Source organism: Bos javanicus, chromosome 19 (genome assembly GCF_032452875.1).
Source record: "Bos javanicus breed banteng chromosome 19, ARS-OSU_banteng_1.0, whole genome shotgun sequence".
Classification (NCBI taxonomy): Eukaryota; Metazoa; Chordata; class Mammalia; order Artiodactyla; family Bovidae; genus Bos; species Bos javanicus.
The window spans coordinates 62665898-62685016 of record NC_083886.1 but is presented as its reverse complement, the minus strand read 5'-3'; the positions used below and the strand labels follow the sequence as shown (position 1 = coordinate 62685016).

General features: G+C 45.9%; 1 long non-coding RNA gene across 1 annotated transcript; it reads right to left on the bottom strand.

Moving 5' to 3' along the window:
- Positions 1-6450: 6450 nt before the first annotated feature.
- LOC133232965 (uncharacterized) lies at positions 6451-17761 on the bottom strand. The gene is made up of 3 exons (XR_009731545.1): positions 15190-17761; positions 10170-11253; positions 6451-7531 (listed from the first exon to the last, which is right to left on the bottom strand). It is a non-coding gene; the product is annotated as an uncharacterized LOC133232965 (long non-coding RNA).
- Positions 17762-19119: the final 1358 nt, after the last annotated feature.

Sequence of the window (19119 nt, the reverse complement as noted above, 5' to 3'; positions counted from 1 at the left end):
ATTTGAAGGATCAGCCACTAGGGTGTCTTGCCCCATATGCCAGACCGTGGGCCCTTGCCGGGGAAACACATTACCTCCTGGGATCTGCAACGGGGTGTCCCATGGGGATGGGTGAGTGAGGGGGACCCCGTCAATCTCCGCTGGGACCCCAGTGCCCTGCTGCAAACTGGGCTGGTGGGAGCACACCGCAGCTGGTAGGGGACGGGCACGAAGGAAAGAGGGGAGAAACTAGGAGTCCTGGTCTGAGAAGTCCCACCCTTGCCCACCTCCTCTCACATGGCGGTTCCGCCTCCCCTGGTCTGCACCTCCAGGCCCCACCTAAAGCTGCCCCTCCCTGCCTGAAGGGCGGCTGGGCATCTGTTGCCATGGGAATGGCCACTGGCTGCCCTCTGGGTTCCTTCCCAGGGCCTGGAGAACATTAGCACATACACTTCAGTTTCTAAATCCAGCTGCCCAGGTGACTGTGAAGCTCACCATGCCTGTCTTTAGGGAAGACAGGCCTGTCGACAGCATCTCTAGTGACAAAGGCGGTCCTCCTGAGCACAATGGCCTTGGGTGTGACCACTGCCTGGCTTTCCATCACTCACCCATGCCTGGCTTTGCAACTGCGGGACTGCGGCCCAGCAGACTCCTCTGTGCATGGATTTCTCAGGGAAGAAGCCTGGAGTGGGTGGCCATGCCCTTTCCCAGGGGATCTTCCTGACCCAGAGACTGAACCTAGGTCTCCTGCATTGCAGGCGAGTTCTTTACCATCTGAGCCACTAAGGAAGCCTTACAGGGATCAAGACCATCCCCATGGAAAAGAAATGCAAAAAAGCAAAATGGCTGTCTGGGGAGGCCTTACAAATAGCTGTGAAAAGAAGAGAAGCGAAAAGCAAAGGAGAAAAGGAAAGATATAAGCATCTGAATGCAGAGTTCCAAAGAACAGCAAGAAGAGATAAGAAAGCCTTCCTCAGTGATCAATGCAAAGAAAGAGGAAAACAACAGAATGGGAAGACTAGAGATCTCTTCAAGAAAATTAGAGATACCCAGGTAACATTTCATGCAAAGATGGGCTCAATAAAGGACAGAAATGGTATGGACCTAACAGAAGCAGAAGATATTAAGAAGAGGTGGCAAGAATACACAGAAGAACTGTACAAAAAAGATCTTCACGACCAAGATAATCATGATGGTGTGATCCCTCACCTAGAGCCAAACATCTTGGAATGTGAAGTCAAGTGGGCCTTAGAAAGCATCACTATGAACAAAGCTAGTGGAGGTGATGGAATTCCAGTTGAGCTATTTCAAATCCTGAAAGATGATGCTGTGAAAGTGCTGCACTCAATATGCCAGCAAATTTGGAAAACTCAGCAGTGGCCACAGGACTGGAAAAGGTCAGTTGTCATTCCAATCCCAAAGAAAGGCAATGCCAAAGAATGCTCAAACTACCACACAATTGCACTCATCTCACACGCTAGTTGGAGAAGGCAATGGCACCCCACTCCAGTACTCTTGCCTGGAAAATCCCATGGACAGAGGAGCCTGGTAGGCTGCAGTCCATAGGGTCACTAAGAGTCGGACATGACTGAGCGACTTCGCTTTCACTTTTCACTTTCATGCATTGGAGAAGGAAATGGCAACCCACTCCAGTGTTCTTGCCTGGAGAATCCCAGGGACGGGAGAGCCTGGTGGGCTTTCATCTCTGGGGTTGCGCAGAGTCGGACATGACTGAAGCGACTTAGCAGCAGCAGCACACGCTAGTAAAGTAATGCTCAAAATTCTCCAAGCCAGGCTTCAGCAATACGTGAACTGTGAACTTCCTGATGTTCAAACTGGTTTTAGAAAAGGCAGAGGAACCAGAGATCAAATTGCCAACATCTGCTGGATCATGGAAAAAGCAAGAGAGTTCCAGAAAAACATCTATTTCTGTTTTATTGACTATGCCAAAGCCTTTGACTGTGTGGATCACAATAAATTGTGGAAAATTCTTCAAGAGATGGGAATACCAGACCACCTGACCTGCCTCTTGAGAAACCTATATGCACGTCAGGAAGCAACAGTTAGAACTGGACATGGAACAACAGACTGGTTCCAAATAGGAAAAGGAGTGTGTCAAGGTTGTATACTGTCACCCTGCTTATTTAACTTAATATGCAGAGTAGGTCATGAGAAACGCTGGGCTGGAAGAAGCACAAGCTGGAATCAAGATTGCTGGGAGAAATATCAATAACCTCAGATATGCAGAAAGTGAGAGGAGTTTATGGCAGAAAGTGAAGAGGCGCTAAAGAGCCTCTTGATGAAAGTGGAAGAGGAGAGTGAAAAAGTTGGCTTAAAGCTCAACATTCAGAAAACTAAGATCATGGCATCTGGTTCCATCACTTCATGGGAAATAGATGGGGAAACAATGGAAACAGTGTCAGACTTTTTTTTTTTTTTTGCTCTCAAATCACTGCAGATAGTGATTGCAGCCATGAAATTAAGAGATACTTACTCCTTGGAAGGAAAGTTATGACCAACCTAGATAGAATATTCAAAAGCAGAGACATTACTTTGCCAACAAAGGTCCGTCTAGTCAAGACTATGGTTTTTCCAGTGGTCATGTATGGATGTGAGAGTTGGACTGTGAAGAAAGGTGAGTGCTGAAGAACTGATGCTTTTGAACTGTGGTGTTGGAGAAGACTCTTGAGAGTCCCTTGGACTGCAAGGAGATCCAACGAGTCCATTCTGAAGGAGATCAGCCCTGGGTGTTCTTTGGAAGGACTGATGCTAAAGCTGAAACTCCAATACTTTGGCCACTTGATGAGAAGAGTTGACTTATTGGAAAAGACTCTGATGCTGGGAGGGATTGGGGGCAGGAGGAGAAGGGGATGACAGAGGATGAGATGGCTGGATGGCATCACCGACTCGATGGACGTGAGTTTGGGTGGACTCCGAGAGCTGGTGATGGACAGGGAGGCCTGGCGTGCTGCGGTCCACGGGGACGCTGGGACACGACTGAGCGGCTGAACTGGACTGAACTGACTCTCTTCTCCGTGTTTTCTGTCACCTGTGCTATACTGTCGTCCTGGCGTCTGCCCCCGCTGTAGCCGCAGGGCTGACAAGGAGCTGCCTCTCCTAAGGAGACCGCGGGGGAAGGGAGGGTGGGAGACTTAGGAGCCCTGGGCGGGGGTGGCGTCTGGAGGGTCTCGGAGAGGAGCGACCCCCGTTGACCCTGGAGCTGGATCTGGGCAACCGGAGGCTCCCCGCACTCCCCCGTCCTCGGAAACACACATCTCACCCTCCGCCCTGCCCTGGGAGCCACTTTTAAGGACGGAGCCAGGAGGTGCGCGATGTTATGAAGTCGTCTGGACTGAAAATGGGCCTGAACCTTGTTAAGGCCTCTGTACACACTTGTCAGGTTCGTGGCCGAGAAGGGGAAGATCTACTCTCCCCTCGGCGCCCCTGACAAGCCTCGGACATGAGTCCCCTGCTTCTATCACCTGCCCTCCCAGCCCGGAGGGGCTGCCTCTCTCCTGTGTCTCTCCTCACCCTCCGGGTCCTGGCGCCCAGTCCAGATCCCCACCCCGACCCGCCGGATGCTCCCGAGGTTTTGAAGCAACAACATCACACTTAACAAACTGATGGGACACCCATCCTGGTACTTCCCTTCCCGTGGACCGTGCCATCTGCACGTCAGCATCACCCGGGAGGGCTGTATGGAGAAGGCCCTTACAGCGTCTTCTGAAATTTATCTGTGGACTTCGGAAAGTGTGTTTGCAAGAAGCAGTCATTTATATTCTGAATGTAAATGATCTTATCTGACTCGTCTGTGCCTTTGACACTGAGGTGCCCTGGTCTGGGGAAAATTCTGAGTGCATTCTGCTCTTCTTGAGGATGAACCTTAAGAAGCAAACAGCGCTCTGCACCTTCGTCTTTCTGCAGTGGCGGGGGTCTCGGTAATCAGGTCAGAAGGTGGTGCTGGGTGGGTTAGGGAGGCAGAAAGGCAGTTGAAAGCCTCTGGTTTCCCTCCACTTTTTAGTTGATTCCAGAGTCAGAGATATGGGGTTCCCTGGTGGCTCAGACAGCAAAGAATCTGCCTGCAGTGCAGGAGATGCAGGTTCAATCCCTGGGTTGGGAAGATCCCCAGGAGGAGGGAATGGCAACCCACTCCAGTATTCTTGCCTGGAGAATCCCGTTGACAGAGGAGCCTGGCGGGCTACAGTCCATGGGGTTGCAAAGAGTCAGACATGACTTAGCGACTAAACCACCAGCATCAGAGCCAGACATATACTGTAAAGAGTACCATTTCTGTACTGTGAAGAATGGTTCCGTAATGTTTTTTTTTTTTTTTTGTATCAGATGTTTGCAAATGAAGCTACCGTGAAACACCATCATCTTACCTTTGGTACATTGCGTATCACTTGTGATCATTTATGTAGTGGGAAAGAAGTCTACAGAATACGGACATGACAGGCAGATATGGGAAAATACATAAACTATACTTTATATAAAGGGTCTGCTACTCAGTCCTGTTTTTCTAAATTGGTAAATTTATATATGGACTTACCCAAAATAAAAGAGAGCAAAGGCACAAAACTGTTATAGAAATGGAAACAAAAATCACTACAGATTCTAATAAAGAATAGTAAATAATATTAATAACTTTGTTGTTCAGTCGCTCAGTCATGTCCGACTCTTTGCAAGCCCTGTGGGCTGCAGCACGCCAGGCCTCCCTGTCCATCACCAACTCTCGGAGCTTCCTCAAACTCATCTCCATTGAGTCGGTGATGCCATCCAACCATCTCATCCTCTGCCGCCCCCTTTTCCTCCCACCTTCAATCTTTCCCAGCATTAGAGTCTTTTGTAATGAGTTGGTTCTTTTCATCAGGTGCCAAAGTATTGGAGCTTCAGAATGTTATTATAAATTCAGCTACTTACAAGAAATAGCCAAACTCCTTAAAGCAAACTCCCAAACATAACTCAAGCAGAAACATAACCAGAATAACCTTTTATTAACAAATTTTAGTTTAAATCCTTCTCACAAAGTGTGTGTTAGTTGCTCAGTTGTGTCCAACTCTTTGTGACCCCATGGGCTGTAGCCCACCAGGCTCCTCTGTCCATGGGACTCTCCAGGCAAAAATACTGAGGTGGGTTGCCATTTCCTTCTCAAGGGGATCTTCCTGACTCAAGGATCAAACCTGGGTCTCCCACATTGCAGGCAGATTCTTTACCATCAGAGCCATCAGGGAAGTCTGTAATTCCAAGCCCAGGGAGCTTTGCTGCTAAATTCTTGATAAACTGTAGAAGCCTGCTTCTTTTCTGACACGGGGCTTCAATTTCAAACACGCAATGATACACTTTTAAATTTTTATAAAGGAGATTTTTAGGTCAGCCTTTGAGGGAGGCACATGTTCTCGCCCAATGAATAAATCAAAAGGGACATTTGTTTATTTAATCAGAAATGTGTCTGTACAACTCTCCCCTGAAGCTGCCTGGATGGCTCACGGCGTGACTCACCCTAAGACACTGCCTTTACAGGTGAACATCCATAGAAAAGGAACCAGCGAGATAATCACTGGTGATCTTTCTTTTTTTCTTTTCTTTTCCTACTGTTCCCTCCCGTTTTCTTTCCTCTCCTCCTCCTCCTCCTTCTTCTTTAAGAAATGACATAATTTAAGGCACTTCCACGGATGATTTGAAACATGTACTTACCTTCCTATTTTGGAAATGACCTAAAAGGAAAAAATGATGGAAAGGAAGAAAACAGCAGGTTAGAATAGTTCACCTTCTCTTGGTGAGAATGAAAATCTTTTTTGAGAAGTAAGAATGGTCTCCAGTATGTAACAGGATCCTGGAGACTGTCTGTTCATTGTCTGGGTGATGTTCGGTACTTGTTTGGAAAGTGAAAAGGTAATTTAATTGTGTGCATGTGTGAGTGTGAATGTGTGTCTGTGTGTGTGCATGTGTGTGTTTTACCAGAATTACCCCTGTCATCGCATGGGAGTGGCAGAGTAAGGATCTTGTACTGATGGCCTCAGGACATGCAATTACAGGGCCAGAGGCATGTGCGGTGGCCGCTGGCCAGCCTGGACCCTCGGCCATGTTCACAGCAGTCCCTCCGATGCCTTAATCCTTGCCCAGGTGGTAGACGGCATCTGTGTTGTTTTCACTCTCCAATCTGAGGCGGTTTTTCTCCCCTGGAGGCAGGTGAGGATAACTTCATCAGGTCAGCAGGAAAACATGAACAAAACAGTATAATCTGGAACTCTATTTGGGAGAAATCCCCTTTGTGAGGCTACAGTTATCTTGAATAGCCTGACCTATAAAACAATAAGCAAACAAAAAAAACCAATAAGAACCAGAAACAGAGGAAAAATTAAAAGGTGTTAATCACCAAAACAAACCAAAAACTGTCCTCTGCCTCTCTGGGTTGCTAGTTTTTTTTAGCACTATTAAGCATTATTATAAAAATAAGAGGCTTTCATGAAGGAAATGTAGATAAGCAAGAAGAAAATGAGAATCATCTCTAATTCTAGCATTCAGAAAAGCATATGCTGTTTACATTTTGGGGAATAGACTTTGTGTGTGTCTGTCTTTCCTTTACTGGAGAAGGAAACGGCAACCCACTCCAGTATTCTTGCCTGGAGAATCCCAGGGACGGGGGAGCCTGGTGGGCTGCCGTCTACGGGGCCACACAGAGTCAGACACGACTAAAGCAACTTAGCAGCATTCTTTCCTTTACACATCCAAATCACACAATACATAAATTTACATAACATATAAAATTCACCAAATATGTAAACTCATGAAATGGAAACATGTTTGCTTTTCTTCCTCTGACTAAGCATGATGATCCTTCAATAACTGCAAAGCACGTGACTGTACAGACACATCCTTGTGCCTGGCCCTTACTATTGGGCCCAGAAGGTGCTTTTCGATTCTTCCCTCTTATTAATTGTTTTATAAAAGGTTCTTATAGCCACATCTTTGTGACATGACAAATGATTACTTGGGATGAATTTCCCAGAAGTAGGATTTCTATGTTAAAAGTTAAGAATATTTTAAATAGCATTTCCACTTTTTTTTCTCCAAAGCTCCAGATGTGTTTCTAACGAGCAGCCATGTTTAAAAGCAACTGGACTTCATGACGATCTATGACTTGCATCTCGTTTGTTTCACTTTTTCTATTTCATATTCAGTGCTCCCATTTCAGAGAAGGCAATGGCACCCCACTCCAGTACTCTTGCCTGGAAAATCCCATGGACAGAGGAGCCTGGTAGGCTGCAGTCCATGGGGTAACTAAGTCGAAGACTGAGCGACTTCACTTTCACTTTTCACTTTCATACATTGGAGAAGGAGATGGCAGCCCACTCCGGTGTTCTTGCCTGGAGAATCCCGGGGACGGGGGAGCCTGGTGGGCTGTCGTCTCTGGGGTCGCACAGAGTCGGACACGACTGATGCGACTTAGCAGCAGCAGCAGCTCCCATTTCACTGAGTTTATGCTTTCCAATTTTCCCATCTCTTCCTTTTTCATGCTCTTCTCAAGCCTTTCTCAAGTGTAGCACAAAACCTTATTTGTATACAGAAATATAAACAGTACATTAATATATATTTTAGGAAACTTAAGGTTTTCCCTAACTACAAATTTATGACATTTCGATTCTACTTGTTTTACTTAGTATGAATAGATTTCTAATTAAAAAATAGAAGTGCCACAAGCAACAAAGGTTTGCTGTATAGCACAGGAAACTATAGTCAATATCTTGTAATAACCTATAATGGAAAAATAATCTGAAAAATAATCTATGTGTATATGCATAATTGAATCACCTTGCCGTGCACCTGAAATATTGTAAGTCAACTATACTGTCGTGTCCGACTCTTTGCGACCCCACGGACTATAGCCCACCAGGCGCCTCTGTCCATGGGATTCTCCAGGCAAGAATACTGGAGTGGGTTGCCATTTCCTTCTCCATGGGATCTTCCTGACCCAGGGATCGAACCTAGGTCTCCCACATTGCAGGCAGATGCTTTAACCTCTGAGCCACCGGGGAAGCTCATCTATAAAATATATATGTTAAGAAAAAAAATCCAAAAAAAAAAAAAAGAACAGTGTATGAGTCTGCCTGGTCTCATATATACTCTTCCTGAGAATCATCATTAAGGCTAAAATATCGAAAAGTGAATCATCTAAGGAGAATAACCAGGCAGCTTAAGGCTGCCCTTCTGAGTACTCAGACTTCACTGGGGAACCAAAGTCTCTGGCAGGAGTTCACTGGTTACCGAATGACTCGGAGTCCTGTGCACGGCGGACATCCACCGTCACGCCCAAAGGCTGTGTGTTCACTTGTAAGGAAGGTCATGTCTTTCTGGCTGAATTCAAAGGAGCGGAAGCTGGCCAGCTGCCTGGTGGGATATCCTGATTGGAAATCAACTCTGACACTCAGCTTTGCTCCTTCCTCACCAACTTTTTGGTGTAAATTCCTCAAAGAAGAGTGTGGTGTCTCCACATGCTGGTCTGCACACACACGGCACAAGAGACACATCACCTAGTCATCCTGTGACACTTCAGAGCCCGAGGTGCGGGGACAGGAAACAGGCTGAGAAAACTGGAAGTCTTTCCTGGTAAAGCCACATCAAATGGTAGTGTTTGGCCCCCCGACAGTTAGTCCATGGATTCTTCCTCTCAACAACGATGAGTAATAATTAAAAAAAAAAACAACCACCCTGTGTGCCTGCCAAAGCTGCATCACGTGCTGCACAGCACGCTGAGGTCAGAGTCCCTGCTGGATCTTCTATTGTGGCCTTAAAATGATGTCTTATGTTGGCACAGCTCTTTAGAGTCGACCCAGGGTTTTTATATTAATAAGCTCCTAATATGTTTTGACACGAATAAACTCATTGTGGTGAGTTGTCTGATTTGGTGGGTTTTCTGCTTTGACCTGTCTTTGAAGAATGCCTCATTTCCAGAGCTTGCTTTGGTTGCAGGTTTGTGATTGAAATCTTTACTGAAAAATTCAATGATGAGCTTGAATCTTTTATCCTGTTTCTTAGTGTTGTCGTTTAGTAGAGAAGTCACATCTGATTCTTCAGCGACCTCACGGTCTGTAGCCCACCAGCTCCTCTGCCCATGGGATTTCCCAGGCAAGAATACTGGAGTGGGTTGCCATTTCCTTCTCCAGGAGGTCTTCTCCTGACCCAGGAATCAAACTTGGGTCTCCTGCATTGGTAGGAGGCTTCTTTACAACTGAGCCACATGGGAAGCATTTCTTAATAGGATAAGAATAAAATAAATAAAAAGGCAGGTGCAATAAAATAGCAGATGTGGTAGCTGTTAGGACACATTTAAATAAATTAAAAAGAGGTAAAAATCGGACTGGGTTAAGACACACTTGCACTCCAGAGCCTTGTTCCCTGGAAGTCAACATGAAAAGCTCCTGTGGCCCCTGGATTAGAAAAATTCCCAAACATCCTTCATGCATGGCTGGGAGTGTAAGACTTGGTGTTCTGGCTCCAGTCCAGGGCAAAGGGGAATTTCAAAAGCAGGTTCACGTATTTGTAATTTTCCAGTTTGAAGCGCACACTTCCTGTCTTGGCCCTGTGTACTTTCTGAGAGTAGCCAGCAAACCGGCTGTGAGGAAGGGTGAAGCTTCTGGATATCTTAAAACCATCAGGGACTGTGGGATGTTTTTGGATGAAGAGTTCAGGGAGATCATTAATTTTGTGACCAGGTGTGGTCATTAGTGAAGTACTAGACTTACAGTGTTTCATTAGTGTGGTTTGCATTATTAAAGTACCTTGGAGGATCGTTATGAATTATTGATGTCATTCCACGATAGGGCAGCCCAGTGAACTGGAGAAAATAAAAAGGCATAGATTTTTGTTGTTGTTTTGAATCCTGGTTTACGAGCTGCCATGCCCTGAGTACTTGGGAAAGCTACAAGATTTTTGAATTCCCAAGAGGAGACGCTGGTGCAAAGGGCAAACAGAGAAAGCTTTCAGAGAGCAGAGGGGTCCCAGAGGGTCTTTAAGCAGCAAAAGAGTATCAAAGAGCCATAAAATGATTGAAATGGAGGATTCTTCCCAAAGTTAGGAGGCAGTAGGTTAAAAAGATAAAACCAAGAGCCATTTGACTCTGCAGGTTGAGAATAGCTTTTAAAAACGTAGAGCTAAGAGCCAAGAAAAATCTGCCAAGAAAATGGACATACCTGATCTATCCACCAGGGCAGCATGACCATCTGGGTGCTCGGTGGGCGTGGTCACGAGAGGACGGCTCCCGCTCATTGGCTCCTGTGTTTGGACAGAGACCTCAAGTAGGGAGGGGCGTGGGGAGGGCCAGCACAAGGTGGGCCTGTGAGAAATGGATCAGTACTTTCTGCTTTTAGAAAACTTACACTAAACCCCAGGCCTCGTTGACAGCTACCCTTCATTCCAGCACTCTCTCCGGATCTGCTTATCCTTCTGGCCAGTTTCTGTGCTCTTTTGTTATTTGGGCTTTCTGTACATGGTACCATGGGCTTCCTGGGTAGCTCAGTGGTAAAGATCTGCCTGCCAATGCAAGAGATGCAGGTTCAACCCCTGGTCTGGGAAGATCCCCTGGAGAAGGAAATTGTCCAATATTCTGATCTGGAACATCCCATGGACAAAGGAGCCTACTGGGCTACAGTCCATAGGGCCACAAAGAGTTGGACATGGCTTAAACAACTTAGCGTGCGTGCAAAGGGGTTGATTTTTCTCCTAAAATCATTAAATTACAAATCCCATTATGGAGAATAATGATTTGATCACAACATCCATGAAAGATAGAGGGTCCACTAATTAAAATAACCTAGTCTAAAAATATGTATTCTGTTCATGGGTTTTGAAGGTTTATCTTCTTCTCTGGCAGAAAGGGAGCATTTACCTAACACCAAGCAGAAAGAATTACAGGTGATATTATTACACAGAGACCTATACAGGGGGATATTTCATTTAAGGCTCTACACCTTTTATATCATAAAATAAATATTGTTGTTGTTTAGTTGCTAAGTCGTGTCCAACTCTTTGCAACCCTATGGACTGCAGCACACCAGGCTTCCCTGTCCTCCACTATCTCCCAGTTGCTCAAAGTCATGGCCATTGAGTCGGTGATGCCATCCAACCATCTCATCCTCTGTCATCCCCTTCTTCTCCTGCCTTCAATCTTTACCAGCATTAGGGTCTTTTCCAATCAGTCAGTTCTTTGCATCAGGCAGCCAAAGTATTGGAGCTTCAGCTTCAGCATCAGTCCTTCCAATGAATATTCAATGTGGACTTCCTTTGGGATTGAAAAATAAATAGTAGGTGTTTCAAACACAATGAGAACTAGGCTTTGTCCTGGTGACTTTGGTCAGTGGCTACCATTTGAAAAAGCAGAGTGAGTTTAAGTCAGGCAATCTGAGAGCTAAGGGTACAGGTGAAAATTGCCAAAGATAAAGTGCAGCCTCCTGGAGATCCCTAAGGGCAGAGTGCATCTGGTCTGGTCTGACCCGTTGGGGAATTTCAGATATCTGAAATGTCCTGATTGGAGTGAATAATTGCTTTGAATTTTGACACTCAGCTGTAACTTGGAGTTTTGGGGAAATTCAATGATGTGATCTAATGACTTTTCTAATCTGGGAAAGAAGGTGTGGTTAGGGATGCTGTGATGGAGTGGGGTGATGCTTTCTGGGAATATCCAGTTTTGATTATGCTCATAATGACTTCCCTACTGCTGCTTGAAGTCCTAACATCTTGGCCAATTCTTGTATTGCTCCTAAATCAGGCAGGGGATATCCACCTATTTGCTGGCAAAGAAGTATGGCATTTCTGGTTACCCAGGTGTGGGAAACAGAATGCTCTTCCTCCCACGGGGCTCAGCCCAGCCCTCTGCCAAGGAATTGGCCCCCTTGGAGTAATTTTTGACTTGCTGGGCTAGTTTGAGAAAGGGGCACCTGAATGGGCTTGATGGATCACTGCACATGGTGACTGCGGCCATGAAATTAAAAGATGTTTGCTCCTTAGAAGAAAAGTTATGACCAACCTTGACAGCATATTAAAAAGCAGAGACATTACTTTGCCAACAAAGGTCCGTCTAGTCAAAGCTATGGTTTTTCCAGTAGTCCTGTATGGATGTGAGAGTTGGACCATAAAGAAAGCTGAGCACCAAATAATTGATGCTTTAGAACTGTGGTGTTGGAGAAGACTCTTGAGAGTCCCTTGGACTGCAAGGAGATCCAACCAGCCCATCCTAAAGGAAATCAGTCTTGAATATTCATTGGAAGGACTGATGCTGAAGCTTAAACTCCAATACTTTGGCCACCTGATGCGAAGAACTGACATTGGAAAAGACGCTGATGCTGGGAAAGATTGAAGGTGGGGGAGAAGGGGATGACAGAGGATGAGATTGTTGGATGGCATCACCAACACGATGGACGTGAGTTTGAGTAAGCTCTGGGAGTTGGTGATGGACAGGGAAGCCTGGTGTGCTGCGGTCCGTGGGGTCACAGAGAGTTAGACATGACTAAAGCGACTTAGCCCACACCTACACATCAGAGAAAAACGGACACATGAGCAAGTCCCCACCATTGATCAGGGAACCGGTGAGTGTTTGTGGAGTACTTGCTGTGCACGTTCAGTCCTGCCATGTGCTTTAGGGAAAGTGACAATAAATTATCAGAAGTTGCTGAGCCACCTCGCTCCCCACTCCCTCCCCTTCAGGCAAGACCTTCCGCTTACCTCTCCCCGAAAGTCCCAAGTCAGATAACATTCAACACCGCATCCTGGCTTCTCAGAAACACCTAGCACGTTTAGGGGGCGGGGATGGCTTGTGCTGGGCTCTGGCCTTGGGGCTGCTGGCACTTGGCTCCCTGCCTATCCTGTCTGTCTGCATCCTGGATCCTTGCCGGATCCTTGCTGCTGTTGTTTCCGAGTCTCCCACTGGCCTCTCTGGGGTTCGTGCCTATCCGTGTGTCGGCTTCTGTCGGTTCCAAGTTGGATTCCCGGCTCTGCTGTCTTTCGGATTCAACTCCTGTCAGCTCCCGACTCTACCCCTGTCTTGGCCTCACGCTGGTGACCTCAATGTTTGTTTTGGCCCCTAGATCCTGTTATATTTTTCAGCTCACAGCCTGATGCTGAGCCACAGATAATATGTGTTCAGGCTTCATCCAGCTAGTCCCAAAGGGAAGTCATTCAAGAGGACATGAATGTCTTGGTGAAAATGATGATGTCTTTAGGGAAACCGGTCCAGGGTAGCTGTGAAAACACATCACTGATGTCCACTGTGGTTATTGGTTGGTGGTTAGGCTCACACTTTGGAATAAGAGCCCCAATTCTCCCTTGACTCTCCCTTGACCCTCCATCTTTGTAGACTTAAAGAAGTTTGTTGTTGTTCAGTCGTGACCCCATGGACTGCAGCATGCTCCTCTGTCCTTCACCATCTCCCAGAGTTTGCTCAACTTCATGTCCTCAAGTCAGTGATGTTATGCAAGCATGTCATCTTCTGTCACCCCCTTCTCCTCCTGCCCTCAATCTTTCCCAACATCAGGGTCTTTTCCAATGAGTCAGCTCTTCGCATCAGGCAGCCAAAGTATTAGAGCTTCAGCTTCATCATCAGTCCTTCCAATGAATATTCAAGGTTGATTTCCTTTAGGATGGACTGGTTTGATCTCCTTGCAGTCCAAGGGACTCTCAAGAGTCTTCCCCAGCTCTACAATTCAAAAGCATCAGTTGTTCGGTGCTCAGAGTTATTTATGGTCCGGCTCTCACATCCATACATGATTGAAGAGCTTATTCACCCTCAGTTTACTGTATAGAAAATGTGAATCTGACAAACCAGTCTCACAGGTCTGCTGTGAGATGGAAAATGTATTCACCATCCTGAGCACATAATGAACGCTCAGGAAACTGGGCCTGGTGCTTTCCTCTTCATCACCTTTGGAATTACAAGTGATTAGGGCTTCCCTGGTGGCTCAACTGGTAAAGAATCTGCCTGCAATGCAGGAAACCTGGGTTTGATCCCTGGGTTGGGAAGATCCCCTGGAGAAGGGAAAGGCTACCCGCTCCAGTACTCTGGCCTGGAGAATTCCATGGACTAGTCCATGGGCTCGCAAAGAGTCAGACACAACTGAGTGACTTTCACTTTCAGACATTATTATTGTATATTTCAATAACCTGAAAGTTAGGACGCAAGCTTCAGTTCATCCCAGTTCATTACAACAGATGTTTATCAGGTGTCCTCTATGAGCAATGGATTACGTTAAGTGCTCTCTAGGATATGAAGATGAATGGGCAGCCATTTCCCCTGAAAGAGCTTATTATCTATTAAGAAGCACACAGAACAGTGTCATCAAAAGGCCACAAAGGGAGCACGACCTCTAGATGCGTAGCGACTGCATCCCCACGGTTCTCATCCTCCACCGGATGCCTCTGAGACCAGAGTCACAATCCAGGAAGGCCTTGTGCAGAGGCCTGGACCATGGTGTGCACACACACAGCTTGGCTTTAGGCCCTTGCCCCTGGGAGTCCCCCTCTGTCTCTCTGATGGTAACACAGTATTTGCTCTATTGGACAAAAGTCTTAACTACATAGCAAGGGACCAAGGGCCTCACGGTCCTAATAAAGAGCCAATATTTCTCAAACACGCTCTCACTGATTTGTTCCTGGAATGTGGTGGTACTGTTGATAGAGAAAGGGCAAGAAGCCAGGAGGAGGAGGGGGGTGAGGGGTAAAGATGACCAGCCCCGTGTCGTCCACGCGGGTGTGGAGTCTGGTACCCGGGGGCCTGCTGGTGGAAACCTCTAGGAGACAGTCGGAAAGGCCCAGGAAGGTAGTTCTGCTCAGATACAGAGGGAATCTCGTTTTTTACTAAGTCCATGTAGACTTGATTCTTTTTCTTGCTTCTTGCATTCAGTATTACTTTTTGCACCATGCTCCTTGGCAACTAATGCCGACTAATGCCAGACTTGGAGGTCTGCCCAGTGGTACACTTAGAGAAATAATGGTCCTGACTGGCTTGTGTGTGTGTGGTTATTATAGCTTAGTCTGTAAGGACATGGACCATCCTTTTTAAAACATTTTATAATTAATTATATACAATTATGCATCATATAGTAAGGTACTCTGATAGGAAATAACAGTCATATAGATATGTGATTAAAAGCAGAACGCGAATGAGCTCAGTGCCGCTGAACCACATGGTTAAACATGGTTAAAACAGGATGTTTTAGGGACTTGCCTGGTGGTCCAATCATTTGGACTTCGCCTTCCAATACAGAGGGTGCAGGTTCGATTCCTGGTCAGGGAGCTGAGATCCCACATGCCTCATGACTGAAAAACCAAAACAGAAAGCAGAAGCAGTATTGTAAAATTGAACAAGGACTTTAAAAAAGGTCCACACAAAAAACCTTAAAAAACAGGATGCTTTGTATTATGTGACTTTTTACTACAATAAAAACATTTAAACAAACAAATAGAGCTTCTCTGGTGGCTCAGATGGTAAAGAATCTGCCTGTAACGCAGGAGACCTGGGTTCAGTCCCTGGGTCAGGAAGATGCCCTGGAGAAGGGAGAGGCTACCCACTTCACCGTTCTTTCTTGCCTGGAGGATCATGGACAGAGGAGACTTTCAGGTTACAGTCCGTGGGGCCACAAAGGCTGGGACACGACTGAGAGACTAATAAATAAATAAATGAGCAAATAAAAAATAGAATGTGTAATATGATCCTCTTTTTGTAAAAGTAACTTCTATCTGTACATGTGTTATATATGCGGCTTCAAAAGCACTGGAGGAAACTTAAAGCCTGTGATGATGGCCATCCTCAAAGGAAGATTGCAGATCACTTTTCATTCCTTCCTGTGGAGAAATATATTTTTAACACTTTGCATTAAAAAAAAACTCATGTAGCCTTGTAATAAAGCAAAATAATACAACCCATTTTAAACTATTGATCAAACTGAACCCTTTGCTTGGCCAAACAAACTCTGGCTATTTTAATTAGGACAACGTGTGTGTGTGTGTGTGTGTGTGTGTGTGTGTGTGTGTGTACTCAGTCGTGTCTGGCTCTTTGCAACCCCATACAAGCCTTTAACTGATCTGACTTCAGTTTCCTAATTTGTGAAATATGGTTAGTAAGAACCAGCTTCTTTACCTCTCAGGATTGTTGTATGTCCACACTAAAATGTCCTTAAAGTACCTTCTAAAGGAATTAGAATTTAAAAATTCTAAAAGCCCGATTATATTGTCACCCTGTTTATTTGATTTATATGCAGAGTATATCATGAAAAACGCTGGGCTGGAAGAAGCACAAGCTGGAATCAAGATTACCGGGAGAAATACCAATAACCTTAGATATGCAGATGACACCACCCTTATGGCAGAAAGTGAAGAGGAACTAAAAAGCCTCTTGATGAAAGTGAAAGAGGAGACTGAAAAAGTTGGCTTAAAGCTCAACATTCAGAAAACTAAGATCATGGCATCTGGTCCCATCACTTCATGGGAAATAGACGGGGAAACAGTGGAAACAGTGTCAGACTTTATTTTGGGGGGCTCCAAAATCACTGCAGAAGGTGATTGCAGCCATGAAATTAAAAGACACTCGTTCCTTGGAAGGAAAGTTATGACCAACCTAGATGACATATTCAAAAGCAGAGACATTACTTTGCCAACAAAGGTCCGTCTAGTCAAGGCTATGGTTTTTCCAGTGGTCTTGTATGGATGTGAGAGTTGGACTGTGAAGAAAGCTGAGCACCGAAGAATTGATGCTTTTGAACTGTGGTGTTGGAGAAGACTCTTGAGAGTCCCTTAGACTGCAAGGAGATCCAATCAGTCCATCCTAAAGGAGATCAGTCCTGGGTGTTCATTGGAAGGACTGATGCTTAAGCAAACTCCAATACTTTGGCCACCTCATGCGAAGAGTTGACTCATTGGAAAAGACTCTGATGCTGGGAGGGATTGGAGGCAGGAGCAGAAGGGGACGACAGAGGATGAGATGGCTGGATGGCATCACCAATTCGATGGACATGAGTTTGGGTATACTCCGGGAGTTAGTGATGGACAGGGGGGCCTGGCGTGCTGTGATTCATGGGGTTGCAAAGAGTTGGACACGACTGAGCGACTGAACTGAACTGAACTGAACTGAAAAGCCCAATTAAAGTCCTATAAAATATTGATAAAATAAATCATCGTCATTCTCAAAAGTCCATAAGGAATGTGTTTAGTGTGATTTTTTTCACTCATTCTCCCATTTCGTGTGTGCAGGCTAAGTCGCTTCAGTCCTGTCTGACTCTCTGTGACCCCATGGACAGTAACCCTCCAGGCTCCTCTGTCCATGGGATTCTCCAGGCAAGATACTGGAGTGGGTTGCCAGGCCCTCCTCCAGGGGATCTTCCCGACCCAGGGATTGAACCCGCGTCTCTTCCATCTAACTTGCATTGGCAGGCCGGCTCTTTACCGCTAGCGCCACCTGGGAAGCCCCTTCGCCCTTTGCTTCCTGTAAAATAGGAAATCACCCAATGAGGACTCCTTTTTTGGGGGTGGGGGAGCAGAGTATTAGTCTGTGGATCATAGATGTGTTTCTTCTAAGGTGACAATTAAACGTAAAGAGAAAGAAAGCCCAACGGCGTAAACATCTCTCTTTCTATTTTAAACTTCAAGCACATCACCCAGACCACAGTACCTCGGATCAGATGGAGCTCCTTCTCAGCCCAGGCCCAGCCCTGGGTCTCTCCCCGAGGTGACCTGCTGGGAAGTGTCTGGGCTCCCAGCCCAGGCTGTTTGAACGGCCCCTTCCTCTCCTCCCCCCGCCTTCCCCTCCGGCACACCTGTTTGCAGACCGCCTTCCTCTCTGGCCCAGGGATCTTGATGCTGGTCATGACCACCTGTTAAGGATGACGCAGATCTAGCCCTACGCATATCCTTGCCTTGTTGCTGCCTTCAGGGTCCCAAACGGTGTTGATTCACTGCCCTCCCCACTCCCCCGCCACCCCGGACTTTATTTTTAGTCTTTATCTCTCAGTGGTTTTGTTTTCTTTCCGGAGGCTTTTGACCTGGGAGCTGGAAATAAAGTATGCCTTCCATAAGGATGAGAAAGTTGTCAGCCCTTTCCTTCCGCTCACATGAAAGGCCTCCCCAGCCCAGTCCGGGGAAGATGCTGAGCGTGTCAGTCCCCAGTCCTGAAGTCAGCTGCACGTTGCATCTCTTCACTGGAGGCTGAGCAGAGGTTTGTCTGGATTAGGCAGTGGTCCTTTCACAGGACCCCTGAGAAGATGCTCAGGGGTTGGAATGAAAGGAACCACGTTTTCCTCCCCTTCTGATTGTGCTGTCTGGACTCAAACATCTGAGTGATCTGAGGAGCCTGTCTCCTTCCTTTTTTTTTTTTTTGAAGTACTTAAAAGAAATTCACAGGCAAAGAGAAAAATGGTTGCTTTTGGCATAAAACTCTGTGAAACTGTGGCTTCCTTGGACCAGAGACCTAGTTTTTACTCTAGAATAAAATATGGGAAAGTGTGTTGTAAATTGTAAAGCGTGAGCTGTATTAAAGATCTTGAAAATTATAGACTGGAACCCCTGATTGTGAAGTGAATATATGCGTGTGTGCTAAGTTGCTTCAGTCGTATCTGACTCCATGTGATCCCATGGGGCCCACTAGGCTCCTCTGTCCATGGGATTCTCCAGGCAAGAATACTGGAGTGGGTTCTCCAGAGGATCTTCTAGACTCAGGGGTTGAACCTGCGTCTCCTGCATTGGCAGGTGGATTCTTTACCACGCTCACCACTGGGAAGCCCATATATATATGTATAGACAAATCAGATAGAACAGAGAGAGACAAAGGCAAAAATGAAAAATGAATGAATATCTAGAATCTTTTTCAATATTGGAATCCATGGTAGGGCTGTTAAAATTCAAACAATGCTTTTTGATGAATTCTTGACTCATCAGTATTATTGCAAATAATTTCCTTGTACTTTCGCTTTAGTGAATGTTTCTATCATTCTTCAAATTAACATAAAGGCACACACACATTTAAAGTTTTGATATATGTTGACAATCCATCTCCCAGAAGACTGTAGCCACTTACAATTTCTTCAAAAGTGTGTGAAAATTTCCATTTCCTCACATTCTTACCAATAGAGGGTTCATCTTCCTAATCTTTTTCACTCTGAC